Source organism: Mesoplodon bidens, assembly GCF_964165515.1.
Source record: "Mesoplodon bidens genome assembly, chromosome: X".
In the NCBI taxonomy this organism is placed as follows: Eukaryota; Metazoa; Chordata; class Mammalia; order Artiodactyla; family Ziphiidae; genus Mesoplodon; species Mesoplodon bidens.
Genome location: NC_138163.1, coordinates 4,752,755 through 4,779,890, shown reverse-complemented (window position 1 = coordinate 4,779,890; position 27,136 = coordinate 4,752,755). Strand labels below are relative to the sequence as shown.

Sequence of the window (27,136 nt, the reverse complement as noted above, 5' to 3'; positions counted from 1 at the left end):
TCTAATGAAGAATTTCTATTTCCCTCCTTCCTTCTACCTTTAGTAATTGGAATTCTTTTGTAAATAAGGGTTATCCTTTCTTCCCCTTGATTTGTTCAGTCGTTTTTATTTATATCAGTAGGAACTTGTGGGTGTTTATTGTATTCAATGGCTATCATCTAATACAGTTTTTATTTATTTTGTTGCTCAAATCGATCCAGCTTTAGTCATTGCAGCCTGTTCATTTTAGCCCGGGAAACAGGCTGGAGAGGGGGATGCCCTGCCCCAGATCATGCCGTGACTTTGGGGCCAGCACCGGCATTAGGGCACCATCTCCTTGAACTCCCGGTTCAGGCCTCTCTGTTATATTGTGCCACTGTGTGAAGCACTGTGAAAAGTATCTAGGTGCATTCTCTCACCCTGCTGTGCTTTTTGTTTATCTTTTTTTTGACAACTTTATTGGAGTATAATTGCTTTACAATGGTGTGTTAGTTTCTGCTTTATAACAAAGTGAATCAGTTATACATATACATCTGTCCCCATATCTCTTCCCTCTTGCATCTCCCTCGCCCCCACCCTCCCTATCCCACCCCTCCAGGTGGTCACAAAGCACCGAGCTGATCTCCCTGTGCTATGCGGCTGCTTCCCACTCGCTATCTACCTTACGTTTGGTAGTGTATATATGTCCATGCCTCTCTCTCACTTTGTTGCAGCTTACCCTTCCCCCTCCCCATATCCTCAAGTCCATTCTCTAGTAGGTCTGTGTCTTTATTCCCCTCTTACCCCTAGGTTCTTCATGACTTTTTTTTCCTTAAATTCCATATATATGTGTTAGCATACAGTATTTGTTTTTCTCTTTCTGACTTACTTCACTCTGTATGACAGACTCTAGGTCTATCCACCTCATTACAAATAATTCAATTTCATTTCTTTTTATGGCTGAGTAATATTCCATTGTATATATGTGCCACATCTTCTTTATCCATTCATCGGATGATGGACACTAATAACGCAGTCTTGATTGTACTTCATAGTTGGGTACAGGAGGGCTGTTGGTGTCCCTACTGTGTTTAAAAGTCTTTGTCAAATACGCAGGACTTCACTAGCATGAGCCACTGTAGAGTGGAATTGAAAATAAGACAGATGTACCTTGTATTCCTTTAAAGTGGATACCTCATAATAAGGCAGCATAGGTAAGGTGACCGACCGTGCATCCTGGTTGGCCTGGGATTGTCCTGGTTTGTACCTGTTTTCCAGGTGTAATTGTCAAGGGTGTCCCCTTTCCCCCTAGGAAGTATGCAGATTGGGATGATCAGTTATATGGCCACCCTCGTGCCCCGGGTTTTCAATCTTTTGCTCCTCATCAGGATCACCTGGAGGGCTTGTTAAACCACAGACTGCTGGGCCCCACCCCCTCAGACTCTCTTTCATTAGGTTTGGGGTGGGGCCTGGGAATGGGCACTTATAACAAGCTCTGAGGTGATGCCAGTGCTGCCTTTTGGGGACTCCACTTGGAAGAACGATTGCCCTAAGCGTTGGACAAACACTCACAGGGCAATGGACGAATGGAGGGATGAAGGGTGCCCGCTATGCAACGGGAACTGTCCTGGTTGGAGGGGAGCAGACAGGCAGTTAGGCAGGTGAACAGTGACAAGGGCAAGTACAAGGTGCCCTGTGAGTGGACACCAGAGGCACCTGACGTAGATCTGGGGCCTCTGTGCCTGGACTCTGAGGGCAAGGTGGTATTAAGGTTTTCGTACTTTATTAAATCGTTTTTTTTTTCTAGTCCATTCTACAAGCATAGTAAAGATTCAGTTAATTGGACACCAACCAACAAAGAATCTACATCAGCATTTTTCTACTCTTTTCTTTAAATTCAAGAGATAAGGAAACAATTGCTGTCAGTGTCTCCCTACCCCCAGCATGGCCATACAGTAGTCATCTCTGTTCTAAGCACAATAAATAAATACATAGATACTTGCTAGGTTGAATTGGATTAAATTTCTCAGTTATGTCATGAAATGAGGCTAGATTCCTTCCATTCTGCTACCCATCTCCATATACAGAATGGTAAGTACCTTATTACTGTACTTATTAAGGCCAGAAAATGGAAGCGACATGACACATTTTCAAAGGAATTTTAGCAATAACAGATGAAATAAAAAAATTTCAACGAACCCTTCACTTAACCAGAGAGTGCACTTAGAACAACCTATCCTTCAAACACTGTAGTAAAATTAAGTTTCCTTGGGGCTTCATAGCTTGTATATAGTGAAGGGGGTGTTTGTTTTTCATCATACCATCAGGAAGAGTATTCCACAGGCCAGTCACTCTAGTCGTGTGCACTTGCCAGGAAGAGTCTAACCTTCAGACTTTATTCTCAACAGAGTTTATGTTTGTTTTGGAATCTGTCAGTGAACATGGTTTATCTTCATATCACCTGGTTTGTAGATGCAACGATAAGACTTCAAGCCAACGGCATAGTTGTTGGGTATCTAGGCTCTTGAGTGGGGTTAGGGATATTGCCCCACTTTTTCAGGTCTGAGTGTTTGGCATGGGATCCATCCATGTCATGTTGAACCACAATTACCAACAGATTCTCTCTGCACTGGGCCTATTTTTACGGGTAAGATGCAAACAGAAATGTTGGGACTCATCACCTCCAGAGCTCGGGACATACTGTGTGATTAATATGTTGATTAACATAATGAAACTTTTCACTTGTAGGTATTATTAATGTTTGTTACTAGAATGTAATCTTTTCTACCTTGGCGTGATGCCATGGGATAGATTTATTTTAAAAAATTCTTCACTTTTCCTATCTAGTAAATTATGTTTATAGAGATGTAATTAGTGGCACAGACAAGATAGTAGTAACAGCACTGCTAATTATATTACTGTACATAACAAGTGACATCAGTATTATCAAATACCATTAATAGTGCTAAATGCTGGGCATATACCCAGAGAAAACCATAATTCAAAAAGACACATGCACCCCAATGTTCACTGCAGCACTATTTACAATAGCCAGGTCATGGAAGCAGCCTAAATGCCCATCGACAGATGAATGGATAAAGAAGCTGTGGTACATATATGCAGTGGAATGTTACTCAGCCATAAAAAGGAACGAAATTGGGTCATTTGTAGAGACGTGGATGGACCTAGAGACTGTCATACGGAGTGAAGTAAGTCAGAAAGAGAAAAACAAATATCGTATATTAATGCATATATGTGGAATCTGAAAAAAATTGGTATTGAAGATCTTATTTACAAAGCAGAAATAGAGACACAGACATAGAGAACAAACGTAGGGACACCAAGGGGGCAAAGCAGGGGTGTGGGTGGTGGTGGTGTGATGAATTGAGAGATTGGGTTTGACATATGTACACTAATATGTATAAAATAGATAACTAATAAGAACCTGCCGTATAAAAGAAATAATAAAATAAAAATTTTAAAAAGTCCTAAATGGTGTCAGATGCAGCAACCTTTGATTTGAATATAGCTTGTAAATCTTGCTAAACCTTTTTCTCCCCTGCAGATTTTCAAGTTTGCTTTGCTCTATGGTTTTTATTTAAAGGGAAACAGAACCACTTAGAAGAGTCAGCCTACCCCCATTTATAGCAGTGGCTTTGGGGTCACAGTTGGCACCTGCCCTCCTAGATGGCCCAGGGAAATGGCTGTTCTATTTGGTTTGCTAAAGGCATAAACTGATCTCGTGCCCTGTTTCTTCATGTAAAGGAGACACAAAAGATGGATGTGTGTGCACACACACCACCAACTATGATAATGACCACACACTTAGGAGCGATCTTCCGTTTTGCTTTTTCTTGATAGAAGCCAGTGTTCTACAATGGCATCTCCAGCTTTTAGGTGGCTGCCATATGTGGTCTGCATTGCTCCCCATGTAGGAGAAGAATGTACAGGAAGAAAATAATGCCAGAACTGATTCTGACATCCAGTGTCTGTTGTATCATGCTGTGTTTCCATGTTGTTGTTTCCCTGACATTTCCTCCATGTTTGACTGCTTCAACAGCATTCTAAACATAAAAGGTCTTCCTCTTTGCCTCTGAGGGGGAGAATCCCTTGGATGGGATAGTTCTAATCAGTTCATCGGTCACATGACAAAGCCTGAGGCTATGTGACCTTGTTTTCCTTCTCTGCAGGCCAGGTGTGCTTAGAGTCTTGGTGGGAGCATCCTTGAGATGTATGACACTGTTTTGTTTGCCAGAAGATGTTAACACTTTAGCGCTGATTGGGTCTCACTAGTTGTTTGTGCGTTACCAGACGTATATTTATTGAGCAGCTAGTAAGCACGAGGGGCTGTGAAAAATAAACTCGTGACTAAGACATTGACTTTGCCCTCAAGGAATTTACAGTCTGGTTGGGGATATAATACAGCCCACAAGCACATAAAAAGTAGACAGGGTTAAGAGCTGTGAGAGGGAGCCTGCTGGGAATGCAAAGGAAGGGCTGCTCCCTTCCCACGGTGAGAGTGGCCTTGAGACTGGCTTTGTCCATGAGGAGATAAGGAAGGACAGTCTAAGTGGAGGATACAGGGAGAAAAGGCAAAAACAAAAAAGTATGTCCACGGAACCGTTTGCATATTCATTTGGCTGGCTGCAGGGCAGGCTGTAGCGGAAGGTAAGGGTGGCACACTGTGTTGTGGCCACACTGCTGGCAGCCTTGGCTATTCGGGCAGGGAATGCGGACTCTGGGAGCCAGTGCAAGTGAGCAGGGAGTGGGTGTTAGAGCTAGGGCAGTTTCGTTGGTGTCCTGAGCCAGAGGGATTGGGGCCAGGAAGTCCAGTTTGGTGACCAGTTGGAAAACAGAAGATGATGGTTTTAGCAACCAACACAGGCATTTGGACCCTCCTTGTCATTTTGGAATGAGCCATTTCTCTTCAAGGGATATTTTCATTTGAATATCACTGTCTGAAAATGTATGATAAATAATCCAGAACAGGGAAATGTGTGTGTGCTTAGGATCCATCCTGATCGAATGGGTCTCAAACCCTAGTGGGCCTAAGGATTGCCCTTGAACCCTCAGTAGAATTTTAGATTCTGTAGGTCTGGGATGTGGCCCAGGAATCTGCACATCTGCTGAGTGCTCAGGGTCATTCTGATGCAGCTGTGCAGGCCCTGGCACTTTGAGAAATATCGTGACTGGCCGCTTTGAAGGTAAAAGGGCAGGTGTCTCTGCCCATCAGTGACCTGCCTACCACAGAGGCCAGAGAGACCAGGACACGTGGAAGGGACCAGAGCCCCTGCTATGGGCCCCTGACTGCGGTAGGCGTCTTCTGTACCTTCTCTCATTTCAGCCCCGCAGTGGCTCTGAGGAAGGGAATTCTTTTATTCTCACCTTTCGGGAAGGCCTATGAATACTTTTCAGGAGCAGAGCTTCCAACATGCTTCCAAGAAGGATGTGGGAGAATTAGGCAATGAATGACCCAGGAAACTGAGTTTCCATGATTTGTGTCTGGTCCCCAGGCTCCTCTATTAAGTCAGAAGCTGTCAAGACAGAAGTGCTGACTTTCCAAGTGTCCAGGTTTAATCATATTCAAACAAGGAAAGAGCCCGTCCTTGGAGACAAGGGTTTTAGCCGGAGGTATCGCCTTCTCTTTGGTGCTACCCGTCTGGCTAGGCGTGTCCTGAGAAAAGAGTCCCATCTCCTTTTCATCCTCCATCTATCACTCTGCTCTGACCGCCGAGCTCTTGTCCCTGGACATTTACTCACGATTCGACAGAGGCCACGTGCTAACTAAGCAGGACATGGTGGTGCTGTATGGCCAGTATGACTCAGCCATCTTGCCACTGCAAGTCCATTGTGGTTGCCTAAAATAGCTCAGCAAGCTTGGCGCTGTCCCCGTGTCATGCTGTTGGACACTCCTCAGTGGGAGGGCCGAGATCAACTCCTGTGCTCCCACTGCCCATGGCCATCGAACCGTGCCCTCTGCCCAGTGGGTTTCACCCGCAGACTGTGCTGGGGCGATGGGAGAAAATGTTTGATTTCCAGCCGCTATTTCCCAATGATTGGCCACACACAGAGTTCTCATCATTTGCATTTTGGCTCTGTCTGCATCTGCAGTGTTCATCCACGTCTAAGGAGGCGACCATATAAAGCAGCCATTTCCCATTTCCTTTAAAACATGGTCTAGTGTTCCGTTCAGCATCACCATAAGGTGGGGATACCTTTAATGGAATGGATTCTGACCAATTAGCTCACAGACTCAAGAGAAGGCTCGAAATGTAATCTTGTTACTTATGTGTGCCTTCATATACACTGGCTAGATAGATCTTTTACCATTTTTTAAAAAAGACTTCAAATATAATCTGTCATTAAAAACTGATTGTTATAAAATATTTGGTTTTTATGATTTTTTTGGTTTTACTTTGTTAAAAAGTAAGGATCATACAGCTGAAAGAAACTTTTAGAGGTTATCTGATTTGTCCTCACGATATAGGGATTAACCATTCTAGGCAAATGGAGGTATCTTTGCTTCCAAAGGTGTCCTGAGAATTAGTTTTCACAACCTTGAGGGTGGGGCGGTGTCAATTACCTCTGTATTTCCTTCTTTAGCTGAAAATAGCAGAGGCTCAACGGACACTCGTCAAATACATGAATGAGCCTTTATTGGAACCACATTGAATTGGCTAGCAAGTAAGTTCCGAGCACATGTTTGTGGAGTGGATGCCCAGATGAAAGAATGGACAGACAGCCACTAGGACATTTGCCACTATAGCTAAGGCAATTTCCTCGTGTTGCAGATAAAATACGTTTCTTATTCCGTTTGCAGAGTGTGAGTTCCCTCAACTGCTCACCATCCCCTCTGTGTGTGAAGGAAGTTACGAATTATTTTCTCTGTCTACTCTCCTTGTGGCTGAATAATCACAGCCTCATTTCCCTTTCCTTACAGGCTCATCTTTCCGGGCCTGTAAGAGTTTCTGGGGCTGTCTGATCCCCGGGTGCATTGTAATCGTCTCTCCGTTGTGGATCCCAGGCCTGGATATGCCAAAGTGAGATTTACAGAGGATTAGCAAGCATTTTGTATCTAAACCTGGATGATGACAATCAGTCTTCATTAGTGGATGAAGAAAACAGTAAGACAATGGAGGTTTTGTGATGAGTTTTTTAAAAATCTGGTTTGACCACTCTTGGCTCTTCCTTCTTCCAGTTGCTATTTCTAGAACTCAGGATCGTGATTAGACAGCATCAGAAAAGGAGGCTACAGCATTTCCCTCTTGGTTATTGAAACTGATATGCTTAATAGTTTATTAAGCGTCTTCAAATAGCTTCCTCTGAGGACTGGAGGAAGATTTTTCCTCTCCCATATAATTCTGTGGCTCCAAAATGGTCCTTCAGCTTGAAAATATTGATTCGTTATTGTTTAGCCCCCAGTGGATTGCTTCTTCTCTCCAAGACTGGATTTTTGTTACAATGAGAGTTGACAGAATTCAGATTTAGCCAAGTGAAGTCTGTCAGGGTCCGTAAAATGTTAAAGATTGAGAACAAATGGGATATTAACCCAGGACATTTCATGTGAATGTTGTGAAAAGAAGTTATATCAGGAATCAGGACCTTTGTGGTGTACATTTGTAGAAGATAATTATTTAAATGCCCAAGTCTCCTTGCGGAGGTAAGGAATTGATTTCCATGGCTATGTTTAAACAGGTTAAGTCATAAAACAGACCTAAAATGGGAAACAGTCCAAAGTTTCAGCAGCAAGAGAAGAAATGCATCAAATTTGGTACATCCACCTACTGGGCATTAATTTTTCTTCTTTGGACTTTTTTGAAATTTCCAGTGTTACTTGACAACAACTGTGTGTTACTTCTTTACATGCTCATATAATAAATGAGTACATTCTAGTGAATGAATCATTGTACCTGAGGCTGGTCTCGGGGACCTCTCATCCAGCCACATGTCCTCTAACTCACAGACAGTCAGGGGGAAGGTTAGAGTTGAATTGTGGTATGAAGACCCCAAATCTGTGGCCTTGCCCGATGTGTGCCAGCTCTGATTCGCTGGCCGGCTGGAACTGGCCATTTGGCCCTTTTGGAGTCAGGCTTTTCCCAGGCCAGAGGAAAGGTGGAACCCATGCCCTGGATTGGAGCGGGCTCCTGGCCAGTGCCCCTTTCTTTCCCGTGGAGTCAGACACGAAGGCGCATTGGCAAGATAGCCTTTGCCAGGCAAGCAGAGCAAAAGGGGCCTCTGACTGCCTTTGGTTCTCAGTGTGTTCTGGGCGGTGTTCCTGAATGACCCACTACACTCGTTGGCTCTGCTCACTTGGCTGTTTTGTCTTTGAGTGGACGGGCCGAGTATAATACTACAAAGCGGGTCCCGGCTTCACAGCGCAGATGCTTTTGCATGAATGAAGAAGTCATATGTGGGAGAATGGAAGACTTTCTGGTTTTCGATTTTTCTCTAATATGTTTTGTTCAAAGCCTGTTTACCTCTAGATGTGGAAATCAGGACATCCCTTACTCATGACCTTTGTAGGGACAACTGCTAAGTCATTCAGGGTCTTGGCTCCATTCTGAGTATTTGTTGCTTTGTGGCAGGTAAAGCAAAACAATAGGAAATGAGAGGGTTTTCCCGCAATAGTTTGATCTTGGTGGTGAGGCTGGGGATTGCACCGAACACCTGACATCTAGTAGGAATTAAAACGTGTGCAGGGTGCTTTTCCCCTTTATGTCAGAATAGTCTTTGAGGATGAAAAAGGATGAAGACTCTTCTGTAGCCTTCTTTCTCTTTCCTGTGTGTGTGTGTGTGTGTGTGTGTGTGTGTGTGTGATTTTTTAAATTGAACTATAGCACAATCAAATGCACAGATCTTAGGTGTTCAGTTCAATTTTTGACAATTGCATGCACCCATGTGACTACCACCCCAAACAAGATATAGACCTGCTCTGCCCAACCGCAGTCAAAGCAAGCCACATGTGTCATTTAGAATTTTCTAGTAGCCATATGAGAAAAAGTGAGAAATAGGTGAATTAATTTTGATACTCTATTTTTAATCCAGTGTATTTAAAACATTATTATTCCAACAGAAAATTAATGTAGAAATTATAATAAGAAATTTTATAAATTTATTTACTTATTTATTTATTTTTGGCTGTGTTGGGTCTTCATTTCTGTGCGTGGGCTTTCTCTAGTTGTGGCAAGCGGGAGCCACTCTTCATTGCAGTGCACGGGCCTCTCACTGTCACGGCCTCTCTTGTTAAGGAGCACAGGCTCCAGACGCGCAGGCTCAGTAGTTGTGGCTCACGGGGCCAGTTGCTCCGCAGCATGTGGGATCTTCCTGGACCAGGGCTCAAACCCGTGTCCTCTGCATTGGCAGGCAGATTCTCAACCACTGCGCCACCAGGGAAGCCCCAGAAATTTTATACTTTTTTGATAACAAGTCTTTGAAACTTGATATATAGTTTATGCTTATAACACATCTCAATTAGGATGCTAATTATTAAAAAATTGTACTAAAATACACATAACATAAAATTTGTCGTGACCTTCTCTGAAAGGGGTGTAATCAAGTGCTGGAACTGAGTGAATAGGGGCTGCTCAAACAGAATGCTCTCCCTGGATTTCCATTTTCCAGTGACACTGAATTTGGAATCCTGTGGACAAGAGGCAGATGGGTCCCTTCTGTGACATGATCTGAAGACCCAAACTGTACCTGAGCTTCAAGCTGTTGTTGTCCGTTCATTTCCTCCCCGTCCTCACCCCTCACTTTCCTTCCACTGATATTCCTGAGTGCTTCGTAAGTGCAGGGCATCTACAGAAAATTGGCAAGAGAAAAACAATGACATTGTCCTGGCCCTGGAGCAGCTCACAACCCAGTGGAAGAGGATACTTCCAAGCACCATTTCAGAGAAATATGACACAGCCCTTGGGTTAGAGGAAACTTCTGGGAGATGAGGCCTAACCTTTAAAGCATGGTTAGAAGTTGAGGAGGCAAAGGGACCAGCAGGAAGAACAGGGACTAAGAATGAATAAAGCATGAGTTAATAGTCAGGCTGATGGCCAGCTCCACCATTTACCGGCTATGTCGCCTTGGGCCAATTGCTTCACATCTCTGGGCCTCTTTTCCATCATCTATAAAACAGTGATAATGATACTTACCTACCAGAGGTGTCAAAAAATGTGTATTGCAGTGATGGCTCATTCATTCGTTCGTTTGTTCAGCAGATACTTTAAAACACCCACCCTGTGCCAGGTGCTAGGCTAGTTGCTAGGGATACTGCAGCATGGTCTGCAGGCTCCCAAAGCTTGATATCTGTATGAGGGGTTTAATGAGCAGTAGCTGTTTTCTTAGGAGGTGAGGCAGACCTGAGAAATGCCATGGGCTGTTGGGGAAGAGTGAGAGGTGTAAGTCAAGTTTACATGTGCCTAGTGTGTGTGTGGGCTGGGGATGAGTGGAGGGAGATAAGATTGGAGGGGTAGAATGGGGACCCCCTCTCAGTCTCACTCCTACTGAAAACATTTTGAAAATCTTCTTCAGTATTTACCAATATTTGGGATTATTCAAGTATTTAAATAAAACCAGAATAGACTGGTCACTTGTTGGGTTGAATTTGCATTTACCACATTTTACCATCCTGATTTCAGACTCTGTGGGATTAGGGGCCATGCCGTATCTCAGTCTTTCACCCCATTTCTGTACTGAGTCCTTTTGCACTTCTGCTCAGGCTTCAGTTTTTTATTGACTTCACTGAATGCATAACCCCTGGCACCAGGCCTGGCACACGATTTTTGCTCCACAGATGTGTGTTGAGTGGCTAGATGGGCACATGGGTGGACTGGTGCCTGTGAGCATCAGCAGAATCAGTGCAGCTCTTCCAGGGCGTTCCCCTGAGTCAACCCCTGCAGAGGCGAGGCATCTTGCTGCCCAACGAAAGGAGCCTCGGCCCAGAAGTTAAGATATCTGGATTCTAGCCCTTTTTCTGCCCTTCATTTGCTTTGTGACCTTGGGCAGGTCACTTAACGCCTCTGTGCCTGTTGCCCAACCTGCAAAATAATGGGTTTGCCTCCGTGACCTCTGGGATCTCGTTTCACATTCCGTGATCACCTGGCTTCTAGGGTTCATTTCTTTCACTGTTCCAGCCTCTGTCCCCCACACATTGTGTGAGCTGCTCACTACCCTGCAGTTTGGGGAACTGAACTGACACCAGTTAAAAACAGGGCACATAAAAACAAAAAAAACCAAAACAAAACAGGGCACATTAACAAGAGTCTTGGTGGAGATGTCTGATTCCATTGTTGCTACAAAAGGTAGTGAAAGGGCAGCAAGAGGATTCCAGTCTCTCTTGGAACCTGTGTTTGGTTCTTTGTCTTCTCATCATCCACCCACTGAGTACTTGATCATCGCTGTGCATGATGAAGAGGAAGAATTAATCCTCATCTGACCTGTATTTAAAAATACATATTCAGGGCTTCCCTGGTGGCACAGTGGTTGAGAATCTGCCTGCTAATGCAGGGGACACGGGTTCGAGCCCTGGTCTGGGAAGATCCCACATGCCGCGGAGCAACTAGGCCCGTGAGCCACAACTACTGAGCCTGCGTGTCTGGAGCCTGTGCTCCTCAACAAGAGAGGCCGCAACAGTGAGAGGCCCGCGCACCGCGATGAAGAGTGGCCCCCGCTTGCCACAACTAGAGAAAGCCCTCGCACAGAAACAAAGACCCAACACAGCCAAAAATAAATAAATAAATAAATTTATTTTAAAAAAATAAATAAAAATACATATTCATATTGTCCTAGACCTAGACTGAGTCTACGTTCTGCCCTGATAAGGCAGTTTCGACCACCTTTTCCATCTATAACATGTTCTGCTTCCTGATTGGAGCACCAGACTTGGATTTGTCGAGATATGCCCTTCAGCAAGATTGCCATTTCTTTTGGGGGACAGTGACTGTTTAATCCCCCAGCAATGGGGAGATGAGCATGGAAAAAGAACCACCGAACATAAAGATGACAGCAGCCAATGACTTTGGTGTCCCATCCCAGTCAGTCCTCCCATACAAAAGTAACATCACCAAAATAAAAATAAAAATCTTTCTGCATATGTAAGAGGCTGCATTTTCATCCCTGGAATATTCATTCAGTTTTTATGCATCAAATTATGCACATACCAATAACCTTCTAATTTATGGATGCTTGCTGTTAGGTTTTGTTTAAATGAGTTCCTTCCAAAAGGAACCAGCTTCTGTTCTGAAAAAATGAATAAACCACACAAGGTGAACTTTCCTACAACTGATTTTCTACGTGGAGTTTCCAGGGTGTAATTTAGACATAGCTGTGGTGGTTTATGAGCATACAAAGTGTAGGAGGCTACACGGATGTACCCGTGAGTGACTGGAAGCCAGAGGGCAGAGGGAGAGATCCAGGGGGTGGGGATTTCAGCTCAGTTTCACATCTCTACCCTAAGGCATTAGATGCTGCTAATTCTTCAAAAGCCAAAGATTTGTTTTCTAGAAGAAATTCTGATTTGATTAAGATATTGCTTCCAGACCTAATGTTCCTTTAGCAAATCATGCCTACATCCATGATTGGAAATAAACTGCATGTTATCTAAGCATAAAAAAACCACATGATTTGGAACTATTCTACAGAAGTAACATTTAGTGTAATTACAGTACATTTAGATTAATTATAGCGCTGGTTCTGGGCGCCACCATACTTAAGGTCGTATCAGCATTTTCGTTATTAACCCTGTGTGGAAGAAGTTTCTCCTCTGGCTGCGTGGTGTTTCCTCTTAAAAATATTTGCGTTCTATAGCTGGCTAGATCAAAATTGAATGGCCTTTCCACTTTTAGGGTAACTTTAAAAAGATATGATTTCAGAGGGATTATTATTGCTAAGATTGCTGTTTTTGTATAAACGCTCAAAATAGGCAGAGAATAATTTTCAAAAAGTGGAAATGGTCACAGTGTTTCATTAGGAAATAGACTTGCTATAAATGGCTGTAGGCTTTCTACCGTTGACCAGAAAGTGGCTGCTATTTAACAGCCATGTCCAAAACAGCAGTACCCATCCAACCTGAGTTTGGCTCCATCCAAACTGATATCCTCCATGTGGGTAAGAGTTGGCAATTTTGTCTTTGTGAGTGGCTTTTGGAATCTGTGCGTCATTCTTTTTGAATATCATTCTAGGCCTCAGGTTTTTATCTCTTGAGAGCAATGGTGGTTTTTTTTTTTTCTTTTTCCTGAAACAACCAAAAGTCATTTGGAGCCAGATTTGGTGAGTAGGGAGGCTGATAAGGTTGAATACACATTTTACTGAAGGATGAAATAGCTGTGCCTGGAAAATAATGAGCCTCATTTTCATGCCTGGTTCATAACTATAGCTGAAGGTAATTCCCTCAGAGGAATTCCAAACTCGGTTGAGCAATGTCTGTCTCCTTGAAAACAGGGTACAGTTTCCTCATGACGCTGCTTCCAAGGTGCCGGCATTCATTTGAATGTCAAATGTCTGCTAGTTTGTTATCTGAAGAGTCTCATTATTTTATGGTTCTACTCCATTTAAATAAAATGAGGTTTCTTAAAAATTCTAAGCTATTGACTGTAATGGACACTAAAAATCATTCTGACCTGTTGTATATGTTAAGAACAGTCCCTAAAATGTATCTTAATATAAATGAATGTAAATATTCTCAAAAATATCTGTTGATAGTCATAGCTATCATTTTGTTGACTATTTACCATGAGTCAGGCAGTGTGTTTGCTATGCTTTCACTCATTCACCCATGATTTTTTGAGAACCTTAGGCACCCATCTTTTCAAAAGGTGCCGAGATTAAGTAATTTGCCCAAGGTACATAGCTCGTAAAGGGATGAGGTGAGATTTGAACTCAGGCTGATCTGAGATTTCACCCCATCCGATGCTTCACTGCCTTTGATAAACACATGGGTCTTGGGTAGAGTAGTAGATCACTGGTCCCCAGCATTCTAGCTGTTCTCTTGGAGGATGAAGGCAAAAATCGGGGCTGTTCAAGCAAGTTTTACAGAGCAAGTTGTAGTAAATGAACAAAAGAATCCGTGCAAGAGCAGTGATTTTGTGAAGCCCTCACTTGGTTTGATTTTTCCTTTCCCTTTCTATTTGCCCTGCTAGGTTATATTTTACCTTTTCCTGGTAGAGTTGTGCACGTGAGTAGGTCTTAGCAGGAACAAATGATGCCATAAATCTGGACTGGAATCAATGAGGTTATGAGCTCTAAGAGTGAGAGGCAGTTTTGTGGGCCTCAGTGTTTTCCCTGCTCACCATGCTGTATCTTTGAAGCCAGAAGCCAGAGGCTCATTTAGAGACCTGTATATATATAGCGGCTCTGTCACTGAGCTGGGTTCCCAATGCCCACCTTTCCCTTTTAAACAAGAGGAATATTTAGAAGAAATAATAGAGAGCACGTATGCTCTCATGTCTGTCTCCAGACGTGTAAGAAAAGAAACGGAAAAGGATGTGCTAAACAAAACCACCTCTTGGTAATAACACTGTAATGTAAAAATTATAGCCTGGGATTCTTGGAAATGGCTCCGTCCCCCCACCCGCCTTCTCGGAGAGACTGGCACCAGCTCTTTAGCTTTACTCAGCTAAAGGGAACTTATTTACCAGTGCCAAATGCATTACTTTAGTAAAAGGGAGGCAAATAGCAATGGATGCCATTCAGCACTCTGATGAGTGGGGATGGCCATTTTTTCTGAAGTACTGACTTCACTTAGAGGAAAGCCATTGACAGACACCGGAAATCCCGGGAGCTGGTAGGCCAGGGAGCTGCCTGTCGAATTCTGTGTGCTCAGTTCTTGGTGCCTTCCGTGTGCTAGATAATAGAGGGAAAATGGGAGTGACCAGCGAGGTTTCCACTTGAAGGAAACAGGTATGACTCTGAAGTTTTTAGGTAATGCCGGGGAAGTTAGTTTGGCAGCTCGAGTTGGTCTGTTCTAGTTGACTGGGTGGAAAAATGGACTGATTGTCTACCCCCTCATCACACAGATTGCTGGGCTTAGGGGAAGGGCTACGACTAGGGTGAGGCAGGTCAGACACCCCAGCCCATCATTTCAAGTGCCACCAAAAACTCAGTCATCAAGACAAATAATATTTTAATTGGGGTCTTTGTAAAAAATCAAAATTTAAAAAAATCCACAATGAAAAAAAATCTAATTTTTAAATGCAGACAGGATCAGTAACGGTACTGTTCTCAGGGACACTGGAGCCTGATGCAAAAGGAAAAAATGTCGCATTAATGTTGATTTAAAAAATTGCCTTAAAATTCCAATTCACCTGATGACTGGGATTTTTGGGCACCTCCTGCTCACCCTGGAAGCCCAACTCTAATTCTCTCTCTCTCTCTCTCTCTCTCTCCCCCCCCTCCCCCTCCCCCTCCACAGCCTTCTTAGTCAGAATGTATTTTACCTCTGGGCTTCCCCAGTGCTTTCTGCAGCTCTTCTGACAGTGCTTGCCATGCTTGACTGTCATTATTTGTTTGCAGTATCTGCCTCTTTCAGAGGACTATGGCTTCCTTGAGGGTCAAGACCACATCTTAGGCTCTCTGTATCCACTATGCCAGCCAGTAGGTACTCAGAAATATTTGCTGGTTGTTAAAAACAACAACCGAGTGAATAAAGAAGTTCAATGAATAAGTGAAATTAACCTCTGAGTCTTTTAGAACTTGATCCGCGGGTTGACATTTTCCAGTTGTTCCTAACCACACCCCTGGGTCCGCAGGGACCCTGGTTGGGAAACACAAGTCCCACAGAGGGAACTGCTTCTAGAGACGCTCCCTCCTGAGGGCACGCAGGGAGTCAGGTTTGCCAAGTGGGTGATGACGTGCCCTCGGTGACCCCGTCCCCGCACCCATTTTGTTTCACGGCCTGTGCAGAACCCCAGAAGGATTCAGTCCCAGCTCAGCAAAGCCTCGGGGCAGAGGATGGTTTGCCGAAGGTCAGCGTTCAGCGTGCACTTCCAGAAGCCCTCCTGGCTTTCTCCTGGGGCCTGGGCCCTGCCTCGCCTCTGCCTCGGGACCCTGGGGTGGGGGGGGCACTTCCCCAACGTGCCAGGCACTGCCTGTGCCCCGGCTCGCCCCGCTGAACCAGAACCTCCAGGGGGTGATGCCCTGATCCTCAAGGGCCATGGAATACTCCAGAACACGTGGAAATCTTGCCTGAGGGTCCTGTGTGGCCAAGCTTGGGGGGGCTGCTTTACTTTCTTAGAGAGCCACATTCTTTAACATATTTTTATGACAGTGGCTCAATGGCGAGTGGCCCTTAACTGAACTGGTTCACCCTAGGGAACCCACTAAAAGAAAAAAAAAAGGTGGAGCAAACTATACAATATGCATGATCACTCCAAATCAGAGACGCAAAAGTCAGGATTGAAATGGCCCCTTGCACATGGAGCTCATGTGATTAAAATTGAGGGTCCATGAGTTCTAATCCTAGTTGTAGACCCTGGGAAATTATTGAACTTACTTATGGGAAAATGTTAATGAAAGTGGTGCATTCCCCAGCCTCCAGTATTGTTAATTTTTTGGCAATTTAAGACAACACAGTCGTGCCAGCACATGACAGCGTGGCTCTGTCTACATGATGTTGAATCTGTCTACCTGACTGATTTCTTTTTTAACTGCATCTAATCAATTGGCAGGTTGCTTTGGCATCATGTAGACACAGCCAGTGCTGTCCTGGGGGCTGTGTATTGATTTAGTGTTCAGAAGTCTTGGCTGAATGGTGAGTAAAAGTCATGCAACACTAGAATACAAACCCATGGACACAACGGAGAGTCAGCTGATTAGAGTCTTGCCAAGTCCTTCAGGAAAGCAGCAACTTCGGTATCTCCCCTTGGCTCTTTGACTCATGCAAGCAACTCTAAGAAAGAGCCCAAGCCTCACTCATCCTCACAGGTAACAAGCCACCAATGGGCTGGAGTCCTGTCCTCTCACTTGAGTCAAAAGAACAAGCCCTATATAGGCAACCAAAGCTACAGACAGGCCAACTCAATCATTCAAGAAAAACGAACCTGAAAACAACTGCACTCAGGTCGAAGGTGATTTCATTGCTATTCCCAAGAATAGTAGATACCACACTTCCTCCCTCCCTTTCCTCCTCTCTCCCATCCCCTTCCCGCCCTCTCTCCTTTCCCTTCCTTCCCCACTTCTTGCAAGGGATCCACTAAACACTAGGCCCTGAGTTAGGTGCTGAGGGGCCGGTAGGGAACTCGGTGCCAGTTTTCACAGAGCTTACATTCTAATTGGAGTGGGCAGATGTGAAAAAATCAGCAGACAGTCTCATTTTTGACTGCAGTAAGTGATTTGAAGGAAGTCACATCGGGTGATGTGATGCAGTTGCAGAAGTGGAAGAGGCCGAGTTTAGCCTGGGTGGTCTGAGAAGACCCTGGTTGAGCTGAGACCGGAATGATGAGAAGAAGCTGGTGAAGCGAGGATCTTGGGGAAGCTATTCAAGGAGATAGGAGCGGAATACAAAAGGCCCTGAGGCAGGGGCATGCTTGGCTTGTTCAAGGAACAAAATGAGCCTTGTTAAGGAGGATAACCTTACAGAGGCTGAGGTCATGGAGGTAGGCAAGGACCAGATCAGCAGGTACTTCAGAGGCTGAGAGGAGCAAGTTGAATTTTATTCCACTTGCAGTGAGAAGCCATTGGAGGAGCTGAAGTGGGGCAAATCATGATCTGATTTACATGTTACAGTGGCACCTTCGGAGAACAAACCGTAGGGAGGTGAAGAAGGAGGCGAGGGAGGCCAGCCCTTGAGGCCGTTGCAGTGGGGCAGGCGAGTGATGATGTGCATGGATGGAGAGAAGTGAGTGGATGCACGAGATATGTTGGAGGTGGAGTCAAAAATAGTTGCTGATGGAGCCCGAGTGTGTATGTGGCGGGAGAGGGTGAGTGAAAGGGAGGAATTGAGCGTGTCCTCTCAATTTTTGTCTTGAGTGGCCAGGCAGATTGTGGCGCTTTATGTCTATGTAACTAGAGTCTCTTGAAATGGTTTTTCTAAAACAAAGGACTAGTCTTTGCCAAAGAATGATTGAAATTTTATCTTTGGTGAGACAAGAGCAAAATAAAACTGTTTGCAGCATGCCATTGGGAACCATTTACTCCCCATTCCATATACTCATTTGTAAGCTTGCAAACGTCTTGGGACTGAATTTCAACCTGGGCTGTCTCCCCAGCGGGACCGTGAACTCCTTGAAGGTAGACAGGGCACTCTGTCTTATTCCTTCTGGTGCATCTAGTGTCAAAGTCAGTGTCTGGCACATGACAGGTGTTTGGCAAATACTTGGAGAAAGGAAGGAAGGAAAGACAACGTAACCTCTTTAGAACTTGTCTACCCTTTATTTTCAAAAGTTAACCTGAAAATGAAGGGGGTACAAAAAAGGAAATAAAGTAAGGGAATCTTTGCAGTGTGAGAAGGAAACCTCAGTATACCCAGAAAGGAAAAATACGATAGAACAACAAACAACAAACATGCTGTAAATAACATTTCCCTCACTGTGGAAGGATTTAACAAATCTATAGTGGCCCTTTCCTGTCTGGCAACATCACAGTGTTTAGGACTAAATTTCGACTCTATTTGATCATTTGAATTCAACCCCAGATACGTTTTAAATATATATTTTGTTCATGTCTAAGACACTTTGGATGACAGATATACTATCATTAGACTGTATTCAGTAACTAATAAAGAAATTATTAAGAAAGTGAAGTCCCAAATGTCTATGTAACTATAGAGGACCTGCCTCATTCATTTGATACAAGAGAGGCAGTGAACTGTCTGGAAGAAAGGTGTTTTCCTCCAAAGCATTTGGTAGTTCCTTCTTGATTAGAGAAAAAAACATCAAGATTACTCAGCGTACTATTTTGGAGGCATCTTGATGTGGCCTTACCTGCCTTTTCTCACCACACCTTCTGGTCTGCCATTTTATACCATTTAACATTTGTAATTACTTATTCTTCATTCTTTCCTTCCTCACCTGTGCCTTTACTCTTGCTCTTCCAGTGGTCAGGAAGAGATCTCCTTCACCTTCTCCATCACTGGTACCCTAACTATCCTTCAAGTTCAGCTCAAGTGCAACCTTCTCTAAGCAGCCTTCTTGGATTTCTCCAGGGTGAATTTATACGTTCCTCTATGTTTCCTCTGGTTTATGTTATGTTCAGAATTATGTCAACGACTGGCCAGTTATTCTCAACCCAGGAAACTGTCAGTGCTTGACTTTGTGACTACAGCCTAAGATTTTGCCATAGTATATAGTTGAATATTTCTCTGCTTGAAGGAGCATTATGTAGTTCATCATATATATGATAAAAACACATGCTGTATCCCCTGTATTTTATTTTCTTGGTTGTAAGAAACAGACTGTTTCAAACACTTTACTCAATATTTCCGTAAAGGCATCAGCAGCAAAAATTTATGAACATATTTTTATTAGAGATGATTTGGGTTTTATTCCTAGGAAATGGAGCTAGAAAAATTTTAAGGTCATTAGCCATAATAATTTAAAATACATAGTTGTTTGAATATGTTAGCTTTAGCTTTTAGGTTCTCTTGCTATCTTTAGCTTCTTCCATTTTATTTTAATAATGATAAAAATAAATCTCACATTTGTTTTGTTAACTTTTTCCATTCTAAGGTGTTTAACAAACCTTAGGTGTGCAAGTATAATGAAGTGATCCATATGCTTGCAACTAGGTTTATGACCCTGAGAGCATTTGATTACAATTCTTTCTATTTCATTGATGTTGCTCAGAGTCAACAGAAGAATTGGGTTCAAACTTATTAGAAAAGTACAATTAGAAACCCTTGTCAACCCAGTTAACATGTCTTTGAAAATAGCATTTTAACACAGAACCTCCATATTTTTTAACTCTAAAATGTACTTTTATTTCTATTCTCCCTTCTCCCAATAACCATTTGTTGCATAACAACTATGTTTTGGGTTCAGAGCTCAACCCTGGGGATAAAAAGAGCAGCAAGGCTGTCAGAAGTGTATATAGATATACATATAGATATAGATACAGATATAGATATAGATATATAGATATAGATAGATGTGTTTATACATCAGTAAGGTAGGTTGTATGTATGTAGTGTCAACCTTAAAAATAAAATAGCCAGTTATTTTACCAGCAAAATGAATTTATTCAGGAATCACGGAGGAATTGCAATTTGGGACAAGCAAACTGTGGCAAGCTATAAGCAAGTCCAGAGAACGAAGGAAAGGAGCCTTCTTTATAGAGGAAAAGAGGCAGTTGGGAGGGGCTGTTCTGAACAAAATTCATTGGAGGAGAGTAGGAGTTCAGGGTGGTGGCAGCTTCTTATTGGCTGACTGTGGTGGTTTCTCATTGGCTGGGCTATTGCTAGGCAAGCAGAAAATCTTTCTTCCTCCTGCTGGGGTGTGTAAAGTAAGCTTCTTCCAGTTGGGGAATGCAAGGTACACGCCTTGCTGGGGTCTGCAAGTGGCAGAGAGTGGTGGTGCATGAGAGCCCCCCCTTTGGGGCTTCTTGACTCCATTTTCTTTATTTTTTTTCACTTTAATTAGTTATTATTATTACTATATACTAGGCTCCCTGCCTGCTACATGCTCTACTCCTATAACTGCATTTTTTTAAACTTTTTATTTGTTATTGGAGTATAGCCAATTAACAATGTTGTGATAGTTTCAGATGCACAGCAAAGGGACTCGGCTATACATATGCATGTACCCATTCTCCCCCAAACTCCCCTCCCATCCAGGCTGCCACATAACACTGAGCAGAGTTCCCTGTGCTATACAGTAGGCCCTTGTTGGTTATCCATTTTAAATATAGCACTGTGTACATGTCGATCCCAGAATGAGGTTTCCTTTATTTATTTTTACGTTTCCCCTTTTGATCAAAGTCTTTCCTATAAAGCATTGCTGATCAGTCAGGTTTTGGTGGGTTTGCCCCTTGGTTCCAGGAAGGACCTTTTCTGGTTGTCATGTCCCACATCTGACAGAAAGTACACAGAATGGAGACCACTGAGGCTACATTTGAGTAACAAGAAAGGGTAGGAGGGAGAACTCTCAGGCACCTCTCACTTAAAGTCTATATCTTATCAAAGTCGTAAGTGTTGGAGGTCATTTTGAAGCACTGAGCTAACATCACTCTATTTGGTGCATCACTTTTGCAGAGATTTGACAGGCAATAGGTATAAAGTTAAAAAATAATTATGCAAAACAGAATGAAAATTAACATGACAAATCCAAGTTGTATGATTGTTCTAAACCATTTACCTAGGCCTGAAGGTAGCCAACTGAACAAATCAAAGGACCATGGAGAGTTAGGTGAAATTTTTTTGTAATCAGTGTGCTTGTTCCCTGATCTTGTGTGGTTGAATATCTACCTTACCAGAAGCATTTATCCATGAGCAACTGGTGGTATTTGCTATTACACAGACACCTCCTGTTCAGCAAGTAGATAATCAAAGGGCTGTACAATTGTCCAAAACTACTTTAGCCAATGAGTCAAGTGATCATTTGGGGGCTGCTACTGCCTTGGCGGTGGCGTTGGCTAGCTAACCTAATGTTAGGGAGAGATTTCTGATCCTGCATTCACTGGCATTTACTTGGACCCATGGGAGAAGGGCTTTCCCTATGGGGCAAACGTGGAGTCATGTGTGACTCCTAGAAGTTCCCACTTAAAGTGGTCATGGAGCTTTAATGCGGAGGGCCAATGAGAGGCTTTTGATTTGTTATGAATGGTGACTGGGACAGTTAAATATCCCAATAAGCATTGATCTCCAGTTCACCAGCTATCTAAACATTCATATGCCCATGAGAAATGCCAACCACCACAGGCACAAATAAAGCCAGGTGTAGCACAGAGGATTCCAGCTTTGTTGGCTGGAATTTCCTGATTGACATTTTCAAGCCCGGGGTCAGAGGAATTGGGGTGACATTCTGTAAGGTACCATCCCAGCCTAGAGAAGTCTTTTCTAAAAGCCTTGAAAAGAGGAGTTAGCTTGTTTGCATTTCCCTTGGGTGCAGGGCAATGGATCGTATTTAAATAAGAAAAAGAGCGCCAAGGTTGAGGTGCTCAGCTGCACTAGTATGGTTATGGTTGGAGAACGTTTGAAACAAGGTATGGGAACACCTGGCTGTAATAGCCTAACCAGATAGTTAACACCAGTAGGCTTGTGAGTATAACTGACAGTGGCATTTGGAACTAAAGAGAAATTGGTTACAGGTAAAACCAAGGGATCTCCAACACCATGAACAGATCAGAGTTTCTGGTGACAGATCCAACAGTCAGATTGGGAAATGCAGATTAGAGTATTGTCTTTCCAATAAAGAGAAGAAGAAAATAGGGTAAGAAGCAACAGCGAGAAAAGGTATACAGGCCTGGTCTGGTTATGTTGGGAAAGCTGTCTCCTTCAGAGGCTGTGTCCACTTCAGTTCCTGAAAATCTTTATTTTCAGGTCACCAGTTTGTGTGCAGGTCCAGCCAGGGTTTGGTGTTTTCTTTAGATGTGACACATGAATCCAAGAGTCTATTCCTTGGAGTTTGGCAACACAAGGCTTGGTTAATGGTACCTGACAGGGGCCTTTCCAATGAGCTTGAAGGGACTCTTTCCGGAGGTGTCTTGTCCAACAGGTGAAATCTCCAGGTGGTAAGGAATGATGTTTAAAGTCTCCGTCTCCAGAGAAGATGAGAGACACTGAGAAAAGATTGCTCTACTAGAGCATGGTTATTTTCAACAGAAGCAATTAAGCCTTTATAATTTTGAAGGAGGATCTCCTTTTATCAATTGTGGATCAAAAGAAGCAGGTGCCAGGTGTATTGGGCATCCTGTGATTATCTCAGAGTGAGAGTTTATTGGTTCTAAAAGGGTCTAGACATGAGATTTAGAAGGACTAATGACAGTGCCTTTGGCCAGGATACTACAAATGGAAGGGTTTCTACAAATTTTGCAAATTGAGTCTTTTTTTTTTCATTAAACTTTTTAAATGGGTCTCAAATTCTGTGACTGATTTTTGGTCAAGTTGTTTCCATTACAAAGTACTGAGTTTAAAAACTAATAACTTAAAACTGCCACACACAAAACAAATGGTCCACGAAACATTCTCCTTTCCTTCTGAAGGTTTTACGATGCATTGTTATGATTAACCAGTCTTTTGCTATTAAACTTAAATGGCCAGTTGAGACAGTTCTGAGACCGTTCTTCCACCACTGATTAAGACTGGGGTGGCAAGTATTGGGGATAATATTCATTTAGCCTTCTGAGCTTTCTGGGCAGACTTGGTGACCTTGCCAGCTCCAGCTGCCTTCTTGTCCACTGTTTTGATGACACCCACAGCAACCGTCTGTCTCATGTCGTGAGCAGCAAAACGGCCCAGAGGAGGATAGTCAGAGGAGCTCTCAACACACATGGGTTTGCCAGGAACCGTATCAATGATGGCAGCATCACCAGATTTCAAGAATTTGGGGCCATCTTCCAGCTTTGTCCCAGAACGACGATCAATCTTCTCCTTCAGCTCAACAAACTTGCAAGCAATGTGAGCTGTGACAATCCAGCACAGCTTTGGCCTGGATGGTTCAAGATAATCACCTGAGCTGTGAAGCCAGCTTCTTCCATCGGTGGGTCATTTTTGCTGTCATCAGCCACATTGCCATGACAAACATCTTTGACAGACACGTTCTTGACATTGAAGCCCACATTGTCCCCAGGAAGGGCTTCACTCAAAGCTTCATGGTGCATTTCAGCAGACTTCACTTCAGTTGTCACGTTGACTGGAGCAAAGGTGACCACCATGCCAGGTTTGAGAACACCAGTCTCCACTCGACCCACAGGGACAGTGCCAATACCACCAATTTTGTAGACGTCCTGGAGGGGCAAACGCAAGGGCTTGTCAGTTGGGCGAGTTGGTGGCAGGATGCAATCCAGAGCTTCAAGCAGTGTGGTTCCACTGGCATTGCCATCTTTACGGGTGACTTTCTATCCCTTGAACCACAGCATGTTAGCACTTGGCTCCAGCATGTTTTCACCATTCCAGCCAGAAATTGGCACAAATGCTGCTGTGTCGGGTTGTAGCCAGTTTTCTTAATGTAGGTGCTGACTTCCTTAACAGTTTCCTTGTGTCTCTTCCGGCTGTAGGGTGGCTCAGTGGAATCCATTTTGTTAACTCCAACAATTAGTTGTTTCACACCCAGAGTGTAGGCCACAGGGGCATGCTCACGGGTCTGCCCATTCTTGGACATACCTGCTTCAAATTCACCAGCACCAGCAGCAACAATCAGGACAGCACAATCAGCCTGGGATGTGCCTGTAATCATGTTTTTGATGAAGTCTCTGTGTCCTGGGGCATCAATGATGGTCACATAGTACTTGCTGGTCTCGAATTTCCAGAGGGAGATCTCAATGGTGATACCATGCTCACGTTCAGCTTTCAGTTTGTCCAGGACCCAGGCATACTTGAAGGAGCCCTTTCCCATCTTGGCAGCCTCCTTCTCGAACTTTCCAGTGGTTCTCTTGTTGATCCCACCACATTTGTAGATCAGATGGCCAGTAGTGGTAGACTTCCCCGAATCTACATGTCCAATGACAATGATGTTGATGTGGGTCTTCTCCTTTCCCATTTTTGCTTAGGTTTAGCGGTGGTTTTCATGACACCTGTGTCCTGGTGGCAAACCCGTTGCGAAAAAGTACAAATTGAGTCTTAATGTTGCTGTTAGTGCATTGGACCAGCCCTGAGGATTGAGGGTGGGAAGCACAGTGAAAATGCATTAGGACTGGCCAAACAACACAGACTTGCTGTAATATTTGACCAGTAAATTGGGTTCCCTGGTTGCTATGGAGCTCAAGAGGGGTTCCTGAGGGTAAGGATAATCTTTCCTAAAATAATTTTAGCCACAGAAGAGGCAGTAGCTTGTCTACACAGAAAGGCTTAGACCCAGTGGGAAAACATACAAACCATGACTAAAACATATTTATATCCATGAGAAGGGGGAAATTGAATAAAATCCATCTCCCAAACCTACAGTGGTCCATTGGGCAATTTAAAGTGTTCCGGAGCACTGCAAACAGGTTTTCCTGAATTATATTTTGGGCAGGTGGGGCAAGCAGAGTAGGCACTTTTTGTGGCCTTATTGATATCTCCTCACCAGTATTGATTCATAAGCATTATCATTTTATCTGCAGACCAATGGTTTAATGCATATACAGTAGTCAGTAATGGGAATTTTAGAGTCCCTGGCTAGGCTGGATTGTTATTTGGCCCAAACCAGAGTTCTCCCTTTTATCAAATTACTAGATTTCCAATCTTGTGTTTCCTTTTCTGGAGCCAATTCTTGGGCTTCTCTAACCAATTTCTCTAGGTTATTATTTGGGGCAACATCCCTTTGGACATGACAGAGGTTTGATTTTTCGTTCCTTTGAGGGCAATATTCTTGGCAGAAATGTCAGCAATGTGGTTTCCTTTAGCTTCCAGGGAGTCAAGTTTGGAATGCCCACGGACCTTAATAATAGCTAAAGTTGCTGGCAAGAGTGTGGCATCTAATAAATCCTGGACATAAGAGCCATTTTAAATTTTAGTCCCATTAGAAATAAAGAGACCTTGCTGTTTCCATAGCATTAAGTCATGAGCTACTCCAGAGGCATATCTATTGTCTGCAGTTTTGCCCTTTGCTGAAATGCAGGTCCAAGTAAGATCATATAATTCAGCCTGTTGGGCCGAGGTGGCCAAAGGCAAAGGTGCCACCTTGATGACTTTAAAAGGAGTTGCAACTGCATATCCAGCACAACATTTACCATTTTCTTTCTTTAAGAACCATTGGTAAGCCATGAAAACTCAGCACTGGTGACAGGAGTTTCCTGTAAATCATCGTGAGGAGGCAAAAGGTGATCTGTCAGAGTCAGTCATGAGGAGTGTTGTCCCTAGAGAAGGGAAGAAGGTGGCAGGGTTAAGGTTATCACAGTGAGAAAGAGTTATATGAGGAGTGATTGCCATGAGGATTTCATAGGAAGTGAGATGACTGGCTGAAGTGTGTTGAGTGTGATGAGAATTCAGGAGGGCTCTACTGCATGGGGTACAAAATTGGTGAGAGGGGATCCCATGACTATCTCTTTGGTGGCCTTAAATAAAAGGAAAGTGGCAGAAATGGCTCTGAGGTAAGGAGGGGTATCCTCATACCATAGTGTCTATCTGCTGACTGTAGTACCTTATGGGGCGATGGTGATCCCCATGTTTTTGGGTGACTACTCCGAGAGTACTTGTCTCCTTCTCCAATGTAAAGAGGAAAAGGGGAAGTTGATAATTAGGATGTCCAAGGGCATGAGGATTTATCAAGCTTTCCTTTAAAGTATTAAAAGCTGGGTCATCCAGATCTTCCCAAGTACTAAGGGTCAGGTTTGCTGTTCTTTAGTAAGGCATATAGAGGCTGGGCCATGAGAGAAAAGTTCAGAATCCAGCTCTAACAATCACTAGCCAACCCAAGAAAACCTCATAATTGACTTTGGTTTTGGGCTTTGGGAAGTTCAGGATGCTATGAAGCTTATCCGGGTCTAGGCGCCCAGCCCTTTTTCCATGATCAGGTGCCCACAATAATGAGCTTGGGATTGAACAAACAGCCGTTTCTCCGTAGAAACTGTATGTCCCTTTGAGGCTAAAAGCTTCAATAGGTGGGTGCTGTCTTCCTGAAAAACGACCTGGGAAGGGGAGCAGAGGAGCAAGCTATCTACATATTGTCATAAAGTAGAGCCTCCAGAACATTTCATATCATCTACATCAGCTTTTAAGATTTGTGAGATGTAAGAAGGACTTTTGGTAAGATCTTGGGTCATTACTGTCCAGGTATATTGTTGTCCTTCCCAAATAAAGGCAAATAGGTATTGATTAGCATTATCTGTAGTGATGCTAAAGAAGGTGCTATGTAAATCACTCACGGTGAGAAATTTGCTTCTGGTGGGCATGAGGCTAAAAAAGTATGGGAATTGGGAACAATAGGGTGACAAGGGATGACAGTATAGTTTATGGCTTGGTGGTCTTGGACAAATCTCCATCCTTGGTCATTGGGTTTCTTTTCAGGTAAAATAGGGATGTTGCAGGGACTAGTGCACCAGATAATGAGGCCCTGAGTCTTATAATCATCTATTATTGGCTTAGTGCCCTGGAGGGCCTCTTTATTTATGGGGTATTGGT

At 43.5% G+C, this 27,136-nt stretch overlaps 1 protein-coding gene and 1 pseudogene across 2 annotated transcripts in view; one reads left to right on the top strand and one right to left on the bottom strand.

Moving 5' to 3' along the window:
* AFF2 (ALF transcription elongation factor 2) overlaps positions 1-27,136 on the top strand; it is a 504,257-nt gene that overhangs the window by 44,016 nt on the left and 433,105 nt on the right. The gene's annotated exons all lie outside the window — the stretch shown is intronic.
* On the bottom strand, positions 23,131-24,590 carry LOC308609005 (elongation factor 1-alpha 1-like; annotated as a pseudogene). The gene has a single exon. The product of its transcript is annotated as an elongation factor 1-alpha 1-like (transcript).